General features: G+C 41.5%; 1 long non-coding RNA gene across 1 annotated transcript; it reads left to right on the forward strand.

Moving 5' to 3' along the window:
• Positions 1-875: 875 nt before the first annotated feature.
• LOC147795031 (uncharacterized) lies at positions 876-5,639 on the forward strand. The gene is made up of 2 exons (XR_015424170.1): positions 876-997; positions 2,437-5,639. It is a non-coding gene; the product is annotated as an uncharacterized LOC147795031 (long non-coding RNA).
• Positions 5,640-13,364: the final 7,725 nt, after the last annotated feature.

Genomic DNA, 13,364 nt, shown 5'->3' on the forward strand with positions numbered 1-13,364 from the left:
CTCACAGAATTTAGTCCTCTGTCTAGACCGAGGTGCTTTTCAACTACAATTTTGGATAACTTTTAGATAACTGCAAATGATAGTCATTGAAAATCCTGGGAAAAAGTTGTCCCAGAAAGCCATGGGAAACTCACGGGAAATTAGTTTGAGGAAAAGTCATGGAAATCAAGATCGTACAAAGGTGATTTTGATTGTGGTTATGGATAGTACTGTGGCAGTCTTTCCATTTATTATACCAAACAAATTTTCTGTGCAGAGTGGCATTAAATGCCGTGGAAATTGTCCTATTGTAGTTTTGGAAAGTGCAGGAAAGGTCGCTGAATTCTTATTTTCAGATTTCGTGGGAACCTTGCTTGTAACAATCAGGGCCCAATTTCTTGGCGCTGCTTAGCACGCGGTTTCACGCTTACAGAGGCTCTGCGTATTGCCGTATTTCTTGCATAACGTAAACAGTAAATACAGCCAAATGCATCCTAACCTTGGAGGAAAGATTTGCTTAAACTTAGTGATGTAACAACAGAAATCTCTATCCGCACACAAGTGTTAGCACAACCACCCCGAGCACTGCCATAAAATAGTACTCAAGGTTAGCACATTTTTCTGCCAAAGTTAGCACAATTTTTATTTATTATGACAGTGTTAAGCAGCCCCATGAAATTGGGCCCTGACCCCACCCAGCCTGTTACCCCCTGCACTCCCCAGCACTGTATGGTTTTATGGATTTAATAGCCACCCCATAAAAAGAGTCTATGTGATGATGGGTTGAAACGTGGATGTTTGGCTCATTTGGGGAAAAAATTTATTATTACAGTGTGACTGAAAAACCTTATGTGACCGTTTCTTGTTTTTTGTGATTTTTCCCTGTGTTTAGAGTTGGAATGCCTCATTGCCAGGTGAATGTACTGCCACAGCTGCCTACATGTACCTACATGGTGCGAGTGGGTTGACTGATGAAATCTCCAAAGTGAAGAGGCAGGTTACGTCATGAGTAGCACAGGTTAGAGTCCTGTGTTTCATATCATTGCTGGCTTTCTGCAAGGATGAATCCAGGAAAGGAAGGAAGGGCCAATTGGGGTCATGACCAAAAAGGAGTAAAAATTGGTTTCGTTTCAAAAAATGAAAGGATCTTTTTGGTCTGTTCAATTTCCCTTCTTTTGAAAAGTAGAAATGTAGCCTAACCCCTAAAACAACTTTAAAAATTGAAAAAGAAATTGGCCCTTAGAATCAAGTTTGTCCTTGACCCCCCCAAAAAAAGAAATTGGGTCCTGGATCCACCCTTCGGTGGTTGTGGCTAGGTTCTAGGGCAACCCTAACCAAGGGATGGCTGTTTGCATTGTGTCAACCAAGCAAGACGATAGGGATGAGGTTAAACCCTTGTAATCGGGGCAAGCTACATGTGTAGTTGAATGCACCCACTATACTGGAATTGTTCATATTTTCCTGACCTAAAGTTCCTTTTCCTTCATTGCTGTTTCACGAAAAACTACCCTTGATGAATGGTCCACATTTCCTGAGACATGTTCAACATGTTCAAGGAACAATTTGGAGTTCATAATTTTTATAGTAAAACTCATGAAATGAAGCATTTAATCATCTAATACCTTTAGACCGACAACAGCAGGGGCATAATTTAGGAAAGTCTCCATTTTTTAATAACCATGGGCAAATGGCTGCCTTGTCTCCTGGGGCTTCATGATTTGCCGTGCAGCACTGCTTTACATCAAAGAAGATGGATTGGGGGGCAACTGTGGCAACTGTCCATCAAACATTATTTGGCCCTGTTGGTCTTTGTAATAAAGTTCTAACCTGTCACAGTTCAATTTTTCTTCCTTATAATATTGCCCAATATTACAAGCCATTAGTAAATAGCCAAGGTGCACATTATGTGAAATTCAGATAAATTCCTGACATCCCTCTTGTTTTGTTTGAAAAAATTTTGAAAAGCAAATTTAACATTTTCTCAAGTTTTATCTGATATTGCACTGAGAACTGTGTTTCCAACTGTGTTTGACTTGTGCACACTTTTGAAATGTTTCTGCCTATACTTTCGGGATCAGTCAATTTCTGTAGAGGAGCAGTTGGTCCATAGATATTTTAGATTTGTTGTCCTCCCTGATTGACATTATAAAACAGCGCCTCCACTTGTTAGGAAAAGTGGAAGACAATTGTAAGTGTTTAAAAATGTCACTTTTTGATTCACTAAACCGTAAAGGGGTGTCTGGAAAAATATTTTAACAAATGACAAATGCTTCCAGAAGTAATGGGTCAGCTGTGTCGAAGAATCCTCTTGTCATAGTTCATGAAAATAGATGAAAAGCAGTAGACGCTAACAGTTTTTGTTATAAATAAAGAGCGTACCACGATCCTATAATTTTTGACAAAATATTTCAATTTCTGCTGCAGCTTAGTTCCTTTTCTGATTAATTTTTTCCCCAGACCTCCTCAAATGAAAGCTGTGGGTGTGCCCCAGAAAAAGCAGACCCTGATGCTGATGAGAAGAGTGCCCTCGCCTCCTTCAACCTGGAGAGAAGGAAAATTGAGGACAAGATCCTATGGGACTTCACAATGATGATTCATGAGAAGGTCAAGGAGAGGAAAGTAACTCGGATAGATGCCAGTCCTTGCCTCCATCACTGAGGAGGAACAGTTTCCAAGATTGCATGAGGGCTCTTCATCAGAATCTTAGGTATTGATTCACAAAAAGGCAAGGAAAGGACTTAATCTTCTCACAGATGCAGTTCCTTGCTTCCACCTTTAAGTGATGGAGCAAGTCTATCTGCATTTGTACACTACTCAAAGGATCAAAAGATCATAATTAGTCAATAATATTTTAAACAAATGGTGTTCACATTGCAAAAAATGAGCATCATTAAATTTGGCTATTTCCTGTCAGCAAAATAAGAAACTTCCACTACAGAGTACTGAAGTCTCACAACACTGAAAGAAAACTTTGGTAAGCACCTTGTTCAGGTCCTTTATGGCCCTGAAAATGATGTATTAAAAATGTGAGGGCGCTGTTTATGAGTCAGAACGATATTGCGGCAATGTGAGGGCGCTGTTTATGAATTACACCGATATCGCGGCAATGTGAGGGCGCTGTTTATGAGTTAGAAAGATATTGCGGCAATGTGAGGGCGCTGTTTATGAATCTGAATGATGTCGCGGTTATGTGAGGGCGCTGTTTATGAGGTCAACGATATCGCGGCAATGTGAGGGCGCTGTTTATGAGTTAGAAAGATATCGCGGCAATGTGAGGGCGCTGTTTATGAATCTGAATAATGTCGCGGTTATGTGAGGGCGCTGTTTATGAGTCAGAACGATATCGCGGTAATGTGAGGGCGCTGCTTATGAGTTAGAATAATATCGCGGTAATGTTGGGGCACCGTTTATGAGCATATTCTGGTAATTTGAGGGGACTTTCAGTGATTCTGAATCACACAAATGAAGCACTTTGAAGATGTATCTCAGCATGAAAAAATTACATGTAACTGTTGAGATCCTTTTCTTCAGTAAAGTAATGCAATTTCTGATGATGCCTTATAGGTTAAAGGTGGGGGTATTCGATCACATAAGAAAAGCAAGAAATTTGACCAGCTGTGTAGTTTTTGAATGCAGTTGGTCAAATTTTCCTCCTGGTCAAAAATTCACGCCCTCTTTGATGAATGATGATTGATACAAAAATCAATTAGTAACGGTTGTTGGGACGTAAGAAAAAAAAGATTCCAAGTTTCCCAGAACCTGAATACAAAATGGTAAGAGGTCCAATATTTCAGTCGGTCACTTCTCAAATGTCCTAAAGTGAGACACGTACATGTACATCAGTTTACCACAATAGGTATGGTACTGGCCAGTCTCATTTGTTTCATTGTACCCCCCCCCCCAACTCTCTAAGACACTCCCAGTTTCTTACCGCCTTGCCTCAGAGTCATCCCATCGTTAATTTATGTGCAAAGAGAATAAAAGGTAGCCGTTTTGAAGCTGTGCAATACCTGAGCAATACACATCACCCAATGCTCTTTAACCTTTCCAGCTAATTGGGCTCTGAAACACGACTAATCAATTACATTGTCTCACATTCAATGGTGCTCAGCCAAGCATGAACATGAGCTTCAGTGTACAATAAGCCAAGTCAATGAGGTGCACACCTGGCTGAAATGTCTGATCCTTTAATTTTTTGAGTAGTGTATATTGATATACAGTACACTGCTGCTATAATGAACAGGACAGGGTCCATACACAATGCTCTGTGTAGCATACTGCATAACTCCCCAAATATTGCGATTTAATTGGTACTGTTCCAATCGTCTTATTTTCATAGGCCAAAAATAACCAAATCTTCTGATTTCCATAAAATGGGAGGGGGGGTCCTGGCTAAAGAGGGTGCAATTTCCTATGTTGACATGTCAGTTGTTACATATACATTGTATGTGAGTGTTCCTGTTTGTGTAAAATAGATTCTCTTGTGTGGCTGCTTGTTTTGCTATGGGCTCATAACACAGCTGTTCCAATTTCGGAGTTTATTGACATCTTAACTTTTAAGTCGCTGTCATCTGTCCTAATTTTTTTTCTTTAATTTAAAGCAAATTTGTGATGTTTAGTAAAAGTGCGCAGAAAAGTTGGGAGCGAAGAGACATGTTCCGTGTACCGAATTTAGTATAGTAACATTGTACTGTACTTACATCCAAATTGTTTATGACTTAAGAGGTACTCTGTAAACTGAATAGACAATTGGTCAGTTTGCTTTTGAAGAAAGACTTATTGTTCGCCTTTAATTTGTTTTTTTTTTTCATTGTAACGTATTGATTCATATTAATGCACATTTAAAAACATTCATGTTTACCTATCAAGATGCTATACATGTACTTCAAAATTTGCAAATTATTCCTATTTGGAAAGACTCTGGACACTTTGATACTACTTAAAGCTTGTAACTATTGCAAATTAAAAATTAAATGGTGTTCCCATTCAGGCAGCCAAAATACCAGCACTGTTGAGTCAACCCAGTGACTGTCCTGAACCTCACTTTTAACAAGTTCGTCTAACAAACAGAGATATCCTTAAATGTGAAGAACCCACCAACATAGGGCTGGATAGCTCTGTTGGTAGAGCACTGGTACGGTGTTCCCAGGTTCAAATCCTGCTCCAGTCAATTTCTTTGTTCATCTTTATAAGTTTTTCCTTGGACAAAATTCTATGTGCATTTTGTATTTTCCAAGCTGTACATTCACATTGCCAGAGCATTAGAAAAAGGTCTTTCACTTAAAATTATCACAAAACTGCAAGTCGCAAATTGTTGGCTCAGTGTTGAAAGGTCATAATTGCAATATAATTTTTGAAAACACTCTAAGGGCCTTACTCTGTGCATGAAAGAAATATTTGATTTAGTCATAAAACTAGTTTTTTTTGCAGCCAACATGTTTAAATTTTGACCAATTCTGTTTCCCACATAATGTCTAAAACAATTTTTTTCGCTAAAGTGCTTTCGAAGGACCTTTTGGCACTGACATGAAATTTACTTCATTTGAAAATAGTACCTTGCAAAAATGCTTTGTGTATATGTAAAACAATCACCATTTATTGCTATAACCAGTTAATGTCTTTTTGCAAGAGAAATAAATTTTATTTAAATAGCAGAACAACTTGTTTGTACTTGTATATCTATTTGTCAAACTGTAGTACTGTGCCACTTAACCCTTTTCCTAATCTGGACCATTTTACACTGCCAGAGATTAAGGTACATCTGTTTCCATCTTTACATTTTACATTACAGCCTCAACCTACATGGAAGCCCTGCCAGTCTTAAACAATTTCCAAGCTCCTTATATAGAGTTCCCTCTTGGAGCCTTTTAGTCTCAATCTTATAAGGGCTACAATAAATGCAATAGCAAGGTGGAACATTAAGAAGCTATGTCCTTCAACCCAATGGGATCCTCAGAGCTCTAATACTGATAGTTTCAAGCCCTCAGTCATCCACTCTACCCTTCCTATGAGCTCTCGGACTTCCAGCCCCAAGGACTTCCACCCTTGCCCATCTCCAGTTTGGCCGAAAAATATTCTAAGTCCAAACAATGGAAGGTTTAACATTTAGAAACAAGCACACTTTTTCAAGAAAGTGCCATGGCATAGCGGTTAAGGACACTAACTGCTATGCACAAGGACCTGGGTTCAATTCCAGGTGGGCATGCACAATTTTGTTAAAAAACTTAGTAAAAAAAAAAAAAAAAAACTCCTCTTCAGGGAACCCCAGGTTTTGAACCAGGGTCCCCTGGCCTGGCAGCCAGCAAGCTAACCACCAGGCCATAGGCTTCTTGATGGAAATAATTTCGGAACTTATATTTAAAGGTTAGGATTGTGCAATTTCAAAAAAGGTCAGAGGGCACATACATTTTGCATGTATTTAAATAACAAAAACAGACATTTCAATATGTGATGAGACAGACAACACACAAAATATCAGACCTTGCATGTATTTCAGTATATTTTAGGTCAAACATATATTTGCAAACCTTTCCATATTTACACTTCCAAATGTTCACTTCTATATCATGTACATGTCACTAAAAATTCAACTGTGTTGGTTGAAACCTGAACACCACTTTCTGCTAGGATTGACACGTCTAGTCCACTGAATTTTTCATTTTACAGAATACTTCACAATTTTGCTACCTTGTTATAAACAAGTTCATTTCCTTTTTTGCTCTTTCCATTACCACAGTGTGATTAAGGCAGTGTTCAGTTCTTTTATTTCCCTCTTTCCATTACCACAGTGTGATTAAGGCAGTGTTCAGTTCTTTTTTTCCTCTTTCCATTACCACTGTGCCATTAGGGCAGTGTTCAGTTCTTTTTTTCCTCTTTCCATTACCACTGTTCCATTAGGGCAGTGTACAGTTCTTTTTTTCCTCTTTCCATTACCACTGTGCCATTAGGGCAGTGTTCAGTTCTTTTTCCTCTTTCCATTACAACTGTGTGATCAAGGCAGTGTTCAGTTCTTTTTTCTCTTCCATTACTACTGTGTGGGATTAAAGCAGTGTTCAGTTCTTTTTTCCTCTTTCCATTACCACTGTGATTCAAGCAGTGTTTAGTTCTTTTTTCCTCTTTCCATTACCACTGTGTGATGTAGTAGGCTTCACAGAATTGTAATAGCGCCTCTGTAATTGGTCAGCATTTTATAGCGAAGCCTCTGATGCAGCAAACACAATGGTAATTCATCCTGCCAGGATTGCTAGGAGAAACCAATTAATGTCATCAAGTTCTGTCAGTTTTATTCCAGTGTTAACCCTGAAGTTGCTGGGTAATTTTGCAATATCTCACAGCCGAGATCTTGGCCATTCCAAGTCCGATTTATTTCAGACGTAAAGTTTCAAATCAATCTGACTTATAACTTACAATTGATATGATCATTTGAAGTAGGTTACAAGCGTACCAGCCATCGTGTGCTCTCAGCACTGCAGTTAAAAGTGCAGGTCCGTTTTTTTGGTTGACCTGTTTTGGGTTATGTGTGATTTTCCCAGAACTGCTGTCAAAGTGACTGTAAAAAGCTGCTATATGAAACCAAAGGCTTGGCTTGTAAACATATGAAAAAGTATGGCTGACCTCTTTCATGTGGTCAAGTGGTTAGGGTCTATGGTTTCCAATCATAGGGTTGAAGGTTCGAATCCAGCTGCTGGCAGTATGGTTGTGGCTCTTGGCAAGCCTCTTCAACCCTGTTTGCCTCTCTCCACCCAGGAGTATAAATGGGTACCAGCATTAGCTGGGAAGCAACCTGTGATGGACTGCCATCCCATCCAGGGGGGGGGGGAAAGAAATATTCTCAGTTGTTTCATGGCAAGGAACCCACAATAAACACTGGCCTGATGAGCCAAATTGGCTGGGACCAGACTTGCTTCTGTTTTGCTTTTTCTTTCAGGAAAAAAGGAGTGCTTGTAACAAGAAAAATACAGAATTGGTGTCAAAAAGACTACAAAAAAGTTACTGAAAAACTCCTCAAGGCTCAACTACTGTACTGTGGGGATATCTGAAAAAATCCTGAGGGGGCAGATTCTATCTAGCTCTTTTTGGGTCAAATGAACACACACAATTAAGTTGTCAAACCTGGAAGTGATTTGGTTCCTGTAATATCTTATTACCCCTATTGGCTTGAGTATCTATATTTGAAATCTTCAATACTGCGTTGGCGTTACTTTCTGCATGTGTCTGTGACATCAATGATGGTCCCAACATATCTTCAATACTTGAAAAGATATCCAACTTGCAGTCACTGCAGAAGACATTCTTCTGGATGGACAGCACGTTTCTTCCACTCTCACTACCATCTCTGCTTCTATCCACTTGCTAACAAGTGCCCTAAAAATAAAGAAAAAGTTACATGGACTGGAGAAATAGAAAGGCCTCATTTCTTCAATTAAAATGAATGATTCCAAAGCCATTTTCCTAATAAAACCAAGCACAATATATAACCCTAACTGTTCAGGGTTGTTAGAAACCCTGTCAGAAACATCTGTCTGCATCATATGTCAAAGTAACTTGCTTGCCCAGTGTAACAAGATCCTATACAGGTCAACTCTCTCCAAGGCCAAACAGCCTGGGAGTCTGTGGTTGCCAGCCACTACAAGATCCAACAGTGGCATTGTTCAATGAGACCAGCTCTCAACATGACCAGTTTGTTTGGCTGCTGTTGATTGCCAAGTGCATCAGACTTTTGCATTTGCTGCAGTATGTTGCAGTTGGCAGGGTTTAGGGTCAAGGTCAGTATTTACAAAGTGATACATGCAGTTTTCACCATTTTTTAAACTCCTCTTGTAAAGGTTGTAGACTGCTGGCCCTCTTTGATTCCACAATCTGACCGTCTTGCTTGGACCTTCATCAGTGCTCCAAGACCAGATATTTGAAAATAAGGGGCTTGATCTGTGAAATCTCAGTATGATCTTCCTCACCCTATGGGAGAAGGGAAAGGTTACCTCCCCCCCTCCCACACACACACTGACATAACACCTTCCATTGTTTCCATCCCACACAGCACTGTTACCCTTTCAAAAAATGTCTTCCCTACAAGTTATTTTCCCTTTCATGGGTGGAAGGTGAAGCCGCCACAGCTGCCTAATTGCGATCAAATCAGAAGGGTTAGCAGGTGTCAATTACATGTACCTTTGCATGAGCATGATGTCATATCCAGACTTACATGTCTCCATCGTCCAGTCATCTCCTGATCGCCATCTGCCAGGTGTGCATGAAGGTGTGGGGTCCACCATCAAAGTATTCCAATGCAATGCAGGTGTATAGGGTGCATTGATTCCAAGGCAGACCTGGAAAAATAGCAAGCTATCACAATAAGAGAAACTCAGTCAAACTGAAGAATCTTCAACGGCAAAGTTGCAGGGAACTGAATCAATAGGGACTCACACACCAATTCTATATATGTAAGTATCAAACCCCCCAAAAAAGATCAACCCTTTAAACAAAGACCAAACTGAAAAATTAAATAAGACTTGAAAAACATGAACTAAAGTTTGCTGTGGAATCACAGATCAGCCAAACCTTTGTACATCTCCTCTGCCAGACAGCCAAGTCACAGTGCCAGCTGTGACAAGTCACATGGTCCAAAATAACCCGGCTTTTTTAGCATTCACCAGCAGTGTGTCAAACAGAACTTATAAGAATACATGTACACTCAGACTTCAATCACTGACCTCTAGTAAAAAACCACACTCAAGTTATATGAAATAAAATGACATATCCACGTAACTTGACTTGTCTCTGCCGATCTGCTTCACTGAGTATCACGTCAACACTGCATTTATGTGACCAAATTAAAAGCAAGGATTGGGAACTCTTAACTACAAGCATTTGCAAAAGTATAAGACCACCTGGAATTTTATTGGCATTTCTGTCACTGGGCCTGCATTACATTATCTCATTGAATGGTGCATATGGTCCTGCAGTGGACTTGGTTGTTAAAGTTCGATTGCAATTGATTTGTGCCTTTTCTTGATACTGTGTGTGGTTTGGGTTTGGTTCTGGTTTGGTTTTTAGGGGGTCGTTATTTTCTTAGTACCTGGTTCTGTTTTTTGGTACTGCTGATATTTATTGAGAGTCTTTTACTAAAAGGTTAAGGTTTACTGGGTCTGAAAATTGAATTTCCAGGTCTCAAGTTTATGGTCTGAGGTATTTTCACTGATTTTGGGGTTTGTTTTGCTTTTCTTTGACTTTTCATTTTTCTTACTTTTTTGTCGGCTAAGAAGTTACTTAATAGATAGTAGATTATTTTTTTCTAGATTGGTTCTTAAAAGTTTTTTATCTTTTGACATTTTTTGAGATCAAACACTTTTTCTGTCCTGTCTCATTCTTTTTAGAAAGACCTTGCAATTTGTCCTTAGATGATACCTAGTTAGGCAGTATTTTGTGCAAGAGATTTCCCCTAAAAGTTGTCTTCTTCTAGTGTTCCATTTTTTCAGGGTACATTTTTTTTTACTATTTTTGGTGGAGAGTCAGGGTAGGGATACTGTTCTTCGGAACTTAGCCAGGTCTTTTTTTATTCTTGAATAGGGATAGATTTTTTTTTCTGTTGTGGGCAATGGTCAGATCTGGTCACACCAACATAGTATTTGGATAAGGTTCAATGAAGTTGCATGATGGCGGAGACTCCAAGTCCAACGAGATTCACACTCCAAATGTCAGACACTCCACCTTTGTTGACGCCTCATCCAGCAACTACCACACATGGAACAGCCCTACCACCACCACACGGGCAGCTTACTCCCCAACAGATCATCGGTTTCTACCTCATCTCCAGGGACACTTATCTCACACTGGCTGATGCATTGAGGACTGTCACAACACACCAAGTGAAAGGAGTCCCCACATTCACTGGACGTGAGAAAAGCATTCGAGTTGAAGATTAGATCTGAGACATGCCTTACCTGCTAGAGGCGAAGGGCAGCACAAGAAGAGTCCGGTTCCATGAGGTGGTGCGCAACACAGCTGGGAGGGCTTGCGATGTTGTGCTAAATCTCGAGAGCCGCAGTCCCTTTGAAGTCACAGCAGAGGCACCTTTTGCTGAACTTTGGAGGAGTTTGGGGAAGATAACTTGGCCTCCTCACCCATGACGCGATTTTATGCGAGGGTTCAGAAAGGTGGTGAATCAGCAAGCGAGTATGCCATCGCTCTTGAGGCGCTCTTGAGGCATATTGAGGAGAAGGGGAGACACATGGCTGCCAGAATCTGTTTGGTGACACCAGGGACAGCATCCTCACCACCCAGTTCATGACAGGGCTACGTGACGACCGATGCAGACAAAGACTTGCACCCATGCGACCTCGCAACATGAGTTTTAAAGAACTCCGGGCAGAGCTGAGGGTTGTTGCGGAGGAGAAGCACCAACAGGAGGAACGAATGCGACAACACTATCAGTTGATGACGCACATCCCTACCAAGGCAGACATCTCCAAGAACCCGACGCCACCCCCCAGTAGACAAGCCTGGCAACACACAGAACAGCCAAGACACCGGTGTGAACCTTGCAGATATTGCCAAGTTGATGGAAAGGCAGACCAATACACTGAACCAAGTTCTGGAGAATCAGATGCAACTAGGCCAACGTGTCAAAAGGTTGGAAAGAAGTTCCCAGGTGATACAGCCTCAGAATCCTCAGCGGGCCAGTGCAGTCATCCATCCTGCACCAAGATTTCATGACCAACCAAAGTCCTGCTACAACTGTGGCAGCTTAGGCCAATTCGCCTGCAGATGTCCACAGCCGAGACAAGCACAGCCGATGTCAACTTCAGCTCCATTAAACTAGGGAGACCATCTGATGCAGGGCGATCAGTGGGTTTTCCTAGTTGTCTAAGCCCACCTTTTTCCACTTCAGAAATACTTCCAAGAGATGACAAAAGCAATAGTGACCTAGTTGGGCCAGTGAGTGACGTGGAGATTGCTATGTCAGGGAAGAAGTGCTCTGTTCTACTGGACACTGAGTCTCAGGTGAGCACCACAACCGATGTCTACATAGCCAACCATCCACACCTACAAACATAAGTTCCCCAGCAGACTAGCGTTATTATCCAGGGCGCGGGAGGGCAATCTGTGCCCCACAGTGGAGTCATCTTTGTGGAGGTAGAAGTTTTCGGTCGCACTATACCACCAATGTTCATTGTTCCAGTTACAGCGTTTTGCCAGAAGATTCCTGGGTTGGTAGGAACCAACGTTCTGAGGGCAAGTCACGATACCCTGCATACAAAGTATGGGAGAAGATTTCTTGCTAAGGTGCAACAGATGTCCAAAACGTGGTATTCTGCCCTGCAGTGTGTCGAATCGGATGGGGGAGACTTGGCAAAGAAGAATTGCATGTTCAGCATTCTTAAGTACAGAGGCAAGAAACCACTAATAGTAAAGGCCGGAACAGAAGTCGACATCCCAACAGAGGCATCCAGGCACACACAAGGAAGATCAATTGAGGCGCTTGTAGAGGACACTGGCCATACACCATTCAAACAATCCTTGGCAGTTGGCAAAGCCTTCGTCGAAGTCCGCAATGGAAGAGTTCCGGTGAGGGTGTGTAATCAGACAGCCCATGATGTTGTAGTGCGGCAGAATACGAGGCTTGCTAACTTGGTTGTGGGTCAACTCATGTCATCAGAATATGGGTCCATCACAGAGTCGCCAACCCCGAGTGCACAGAAGATATCAGTGGCAAGCCATTTGGAGGCATCTACTCGTGCAAGTGTCCAAGAAACCTCCGGGGTTGACATTGACCTGAGCTCCCTCACAGCTGAAGATAGGCAGAGGCTGACTCGGTTACTGGAAGATAATGCAGATATCTTTTCCAAGAACTCACAAGATCTTGGGTTCACGGAGACAATTGAGCATGGGATTCCACTAGTAGATCCAACCCCTTTCGGCTTCCCTACAGACGTATTCCCCTCTCCCAATATCATGAAGTGCGAAACCACATAGAGGACCTCAAGGAGTCTGGAGTCATACAGCCAAGTACAAGCCCGTTTGCATCCCCCATTGTCATTGTCAGGAAGAAGGATGGAAGTATCTGACTAAGTGTAGATTACCAAACACTCAATTCCAGAACTGTGAGGGATGCCTACCCACTCCCAAGGATCGATGAGGCACTAGATGCCCTTTGTCATGCCAAATAGTTCTCCTGTCTGGATCTTACTTTGGGGTATCATCAGGTCAAAGTTGCCGGTAAGGACCAACCAAAAACAGCATTCATTTCACCAATGGGACTGTACAAATTCCAGAGACTGCCCTTTGGCCTGACAAATGCACCCGCCACATTCCAGAAGTTGATGGCCACAATTTTCGGTGACTTGAATTTTGACAGCATCCTGCTCTACTTGGACGACATTATCGTCTTC

The sequence above is a fragment of the Acanthaster planci genome, unplaced genomic scaffold (assembly GCF_054643075.1).
Source record: "Acanthaster planci isolate LZ-2023a unplaced genomic scaffold, COTS_SCS Contig207, whole genome shotgun sequence".
Taxonomy (NCBI): Eukaryota; Metazoa; Echinodermata; class Asteroidea; order Valvatida; family Acanthasteridae; genus Acanthaster; species Acanthaster planci.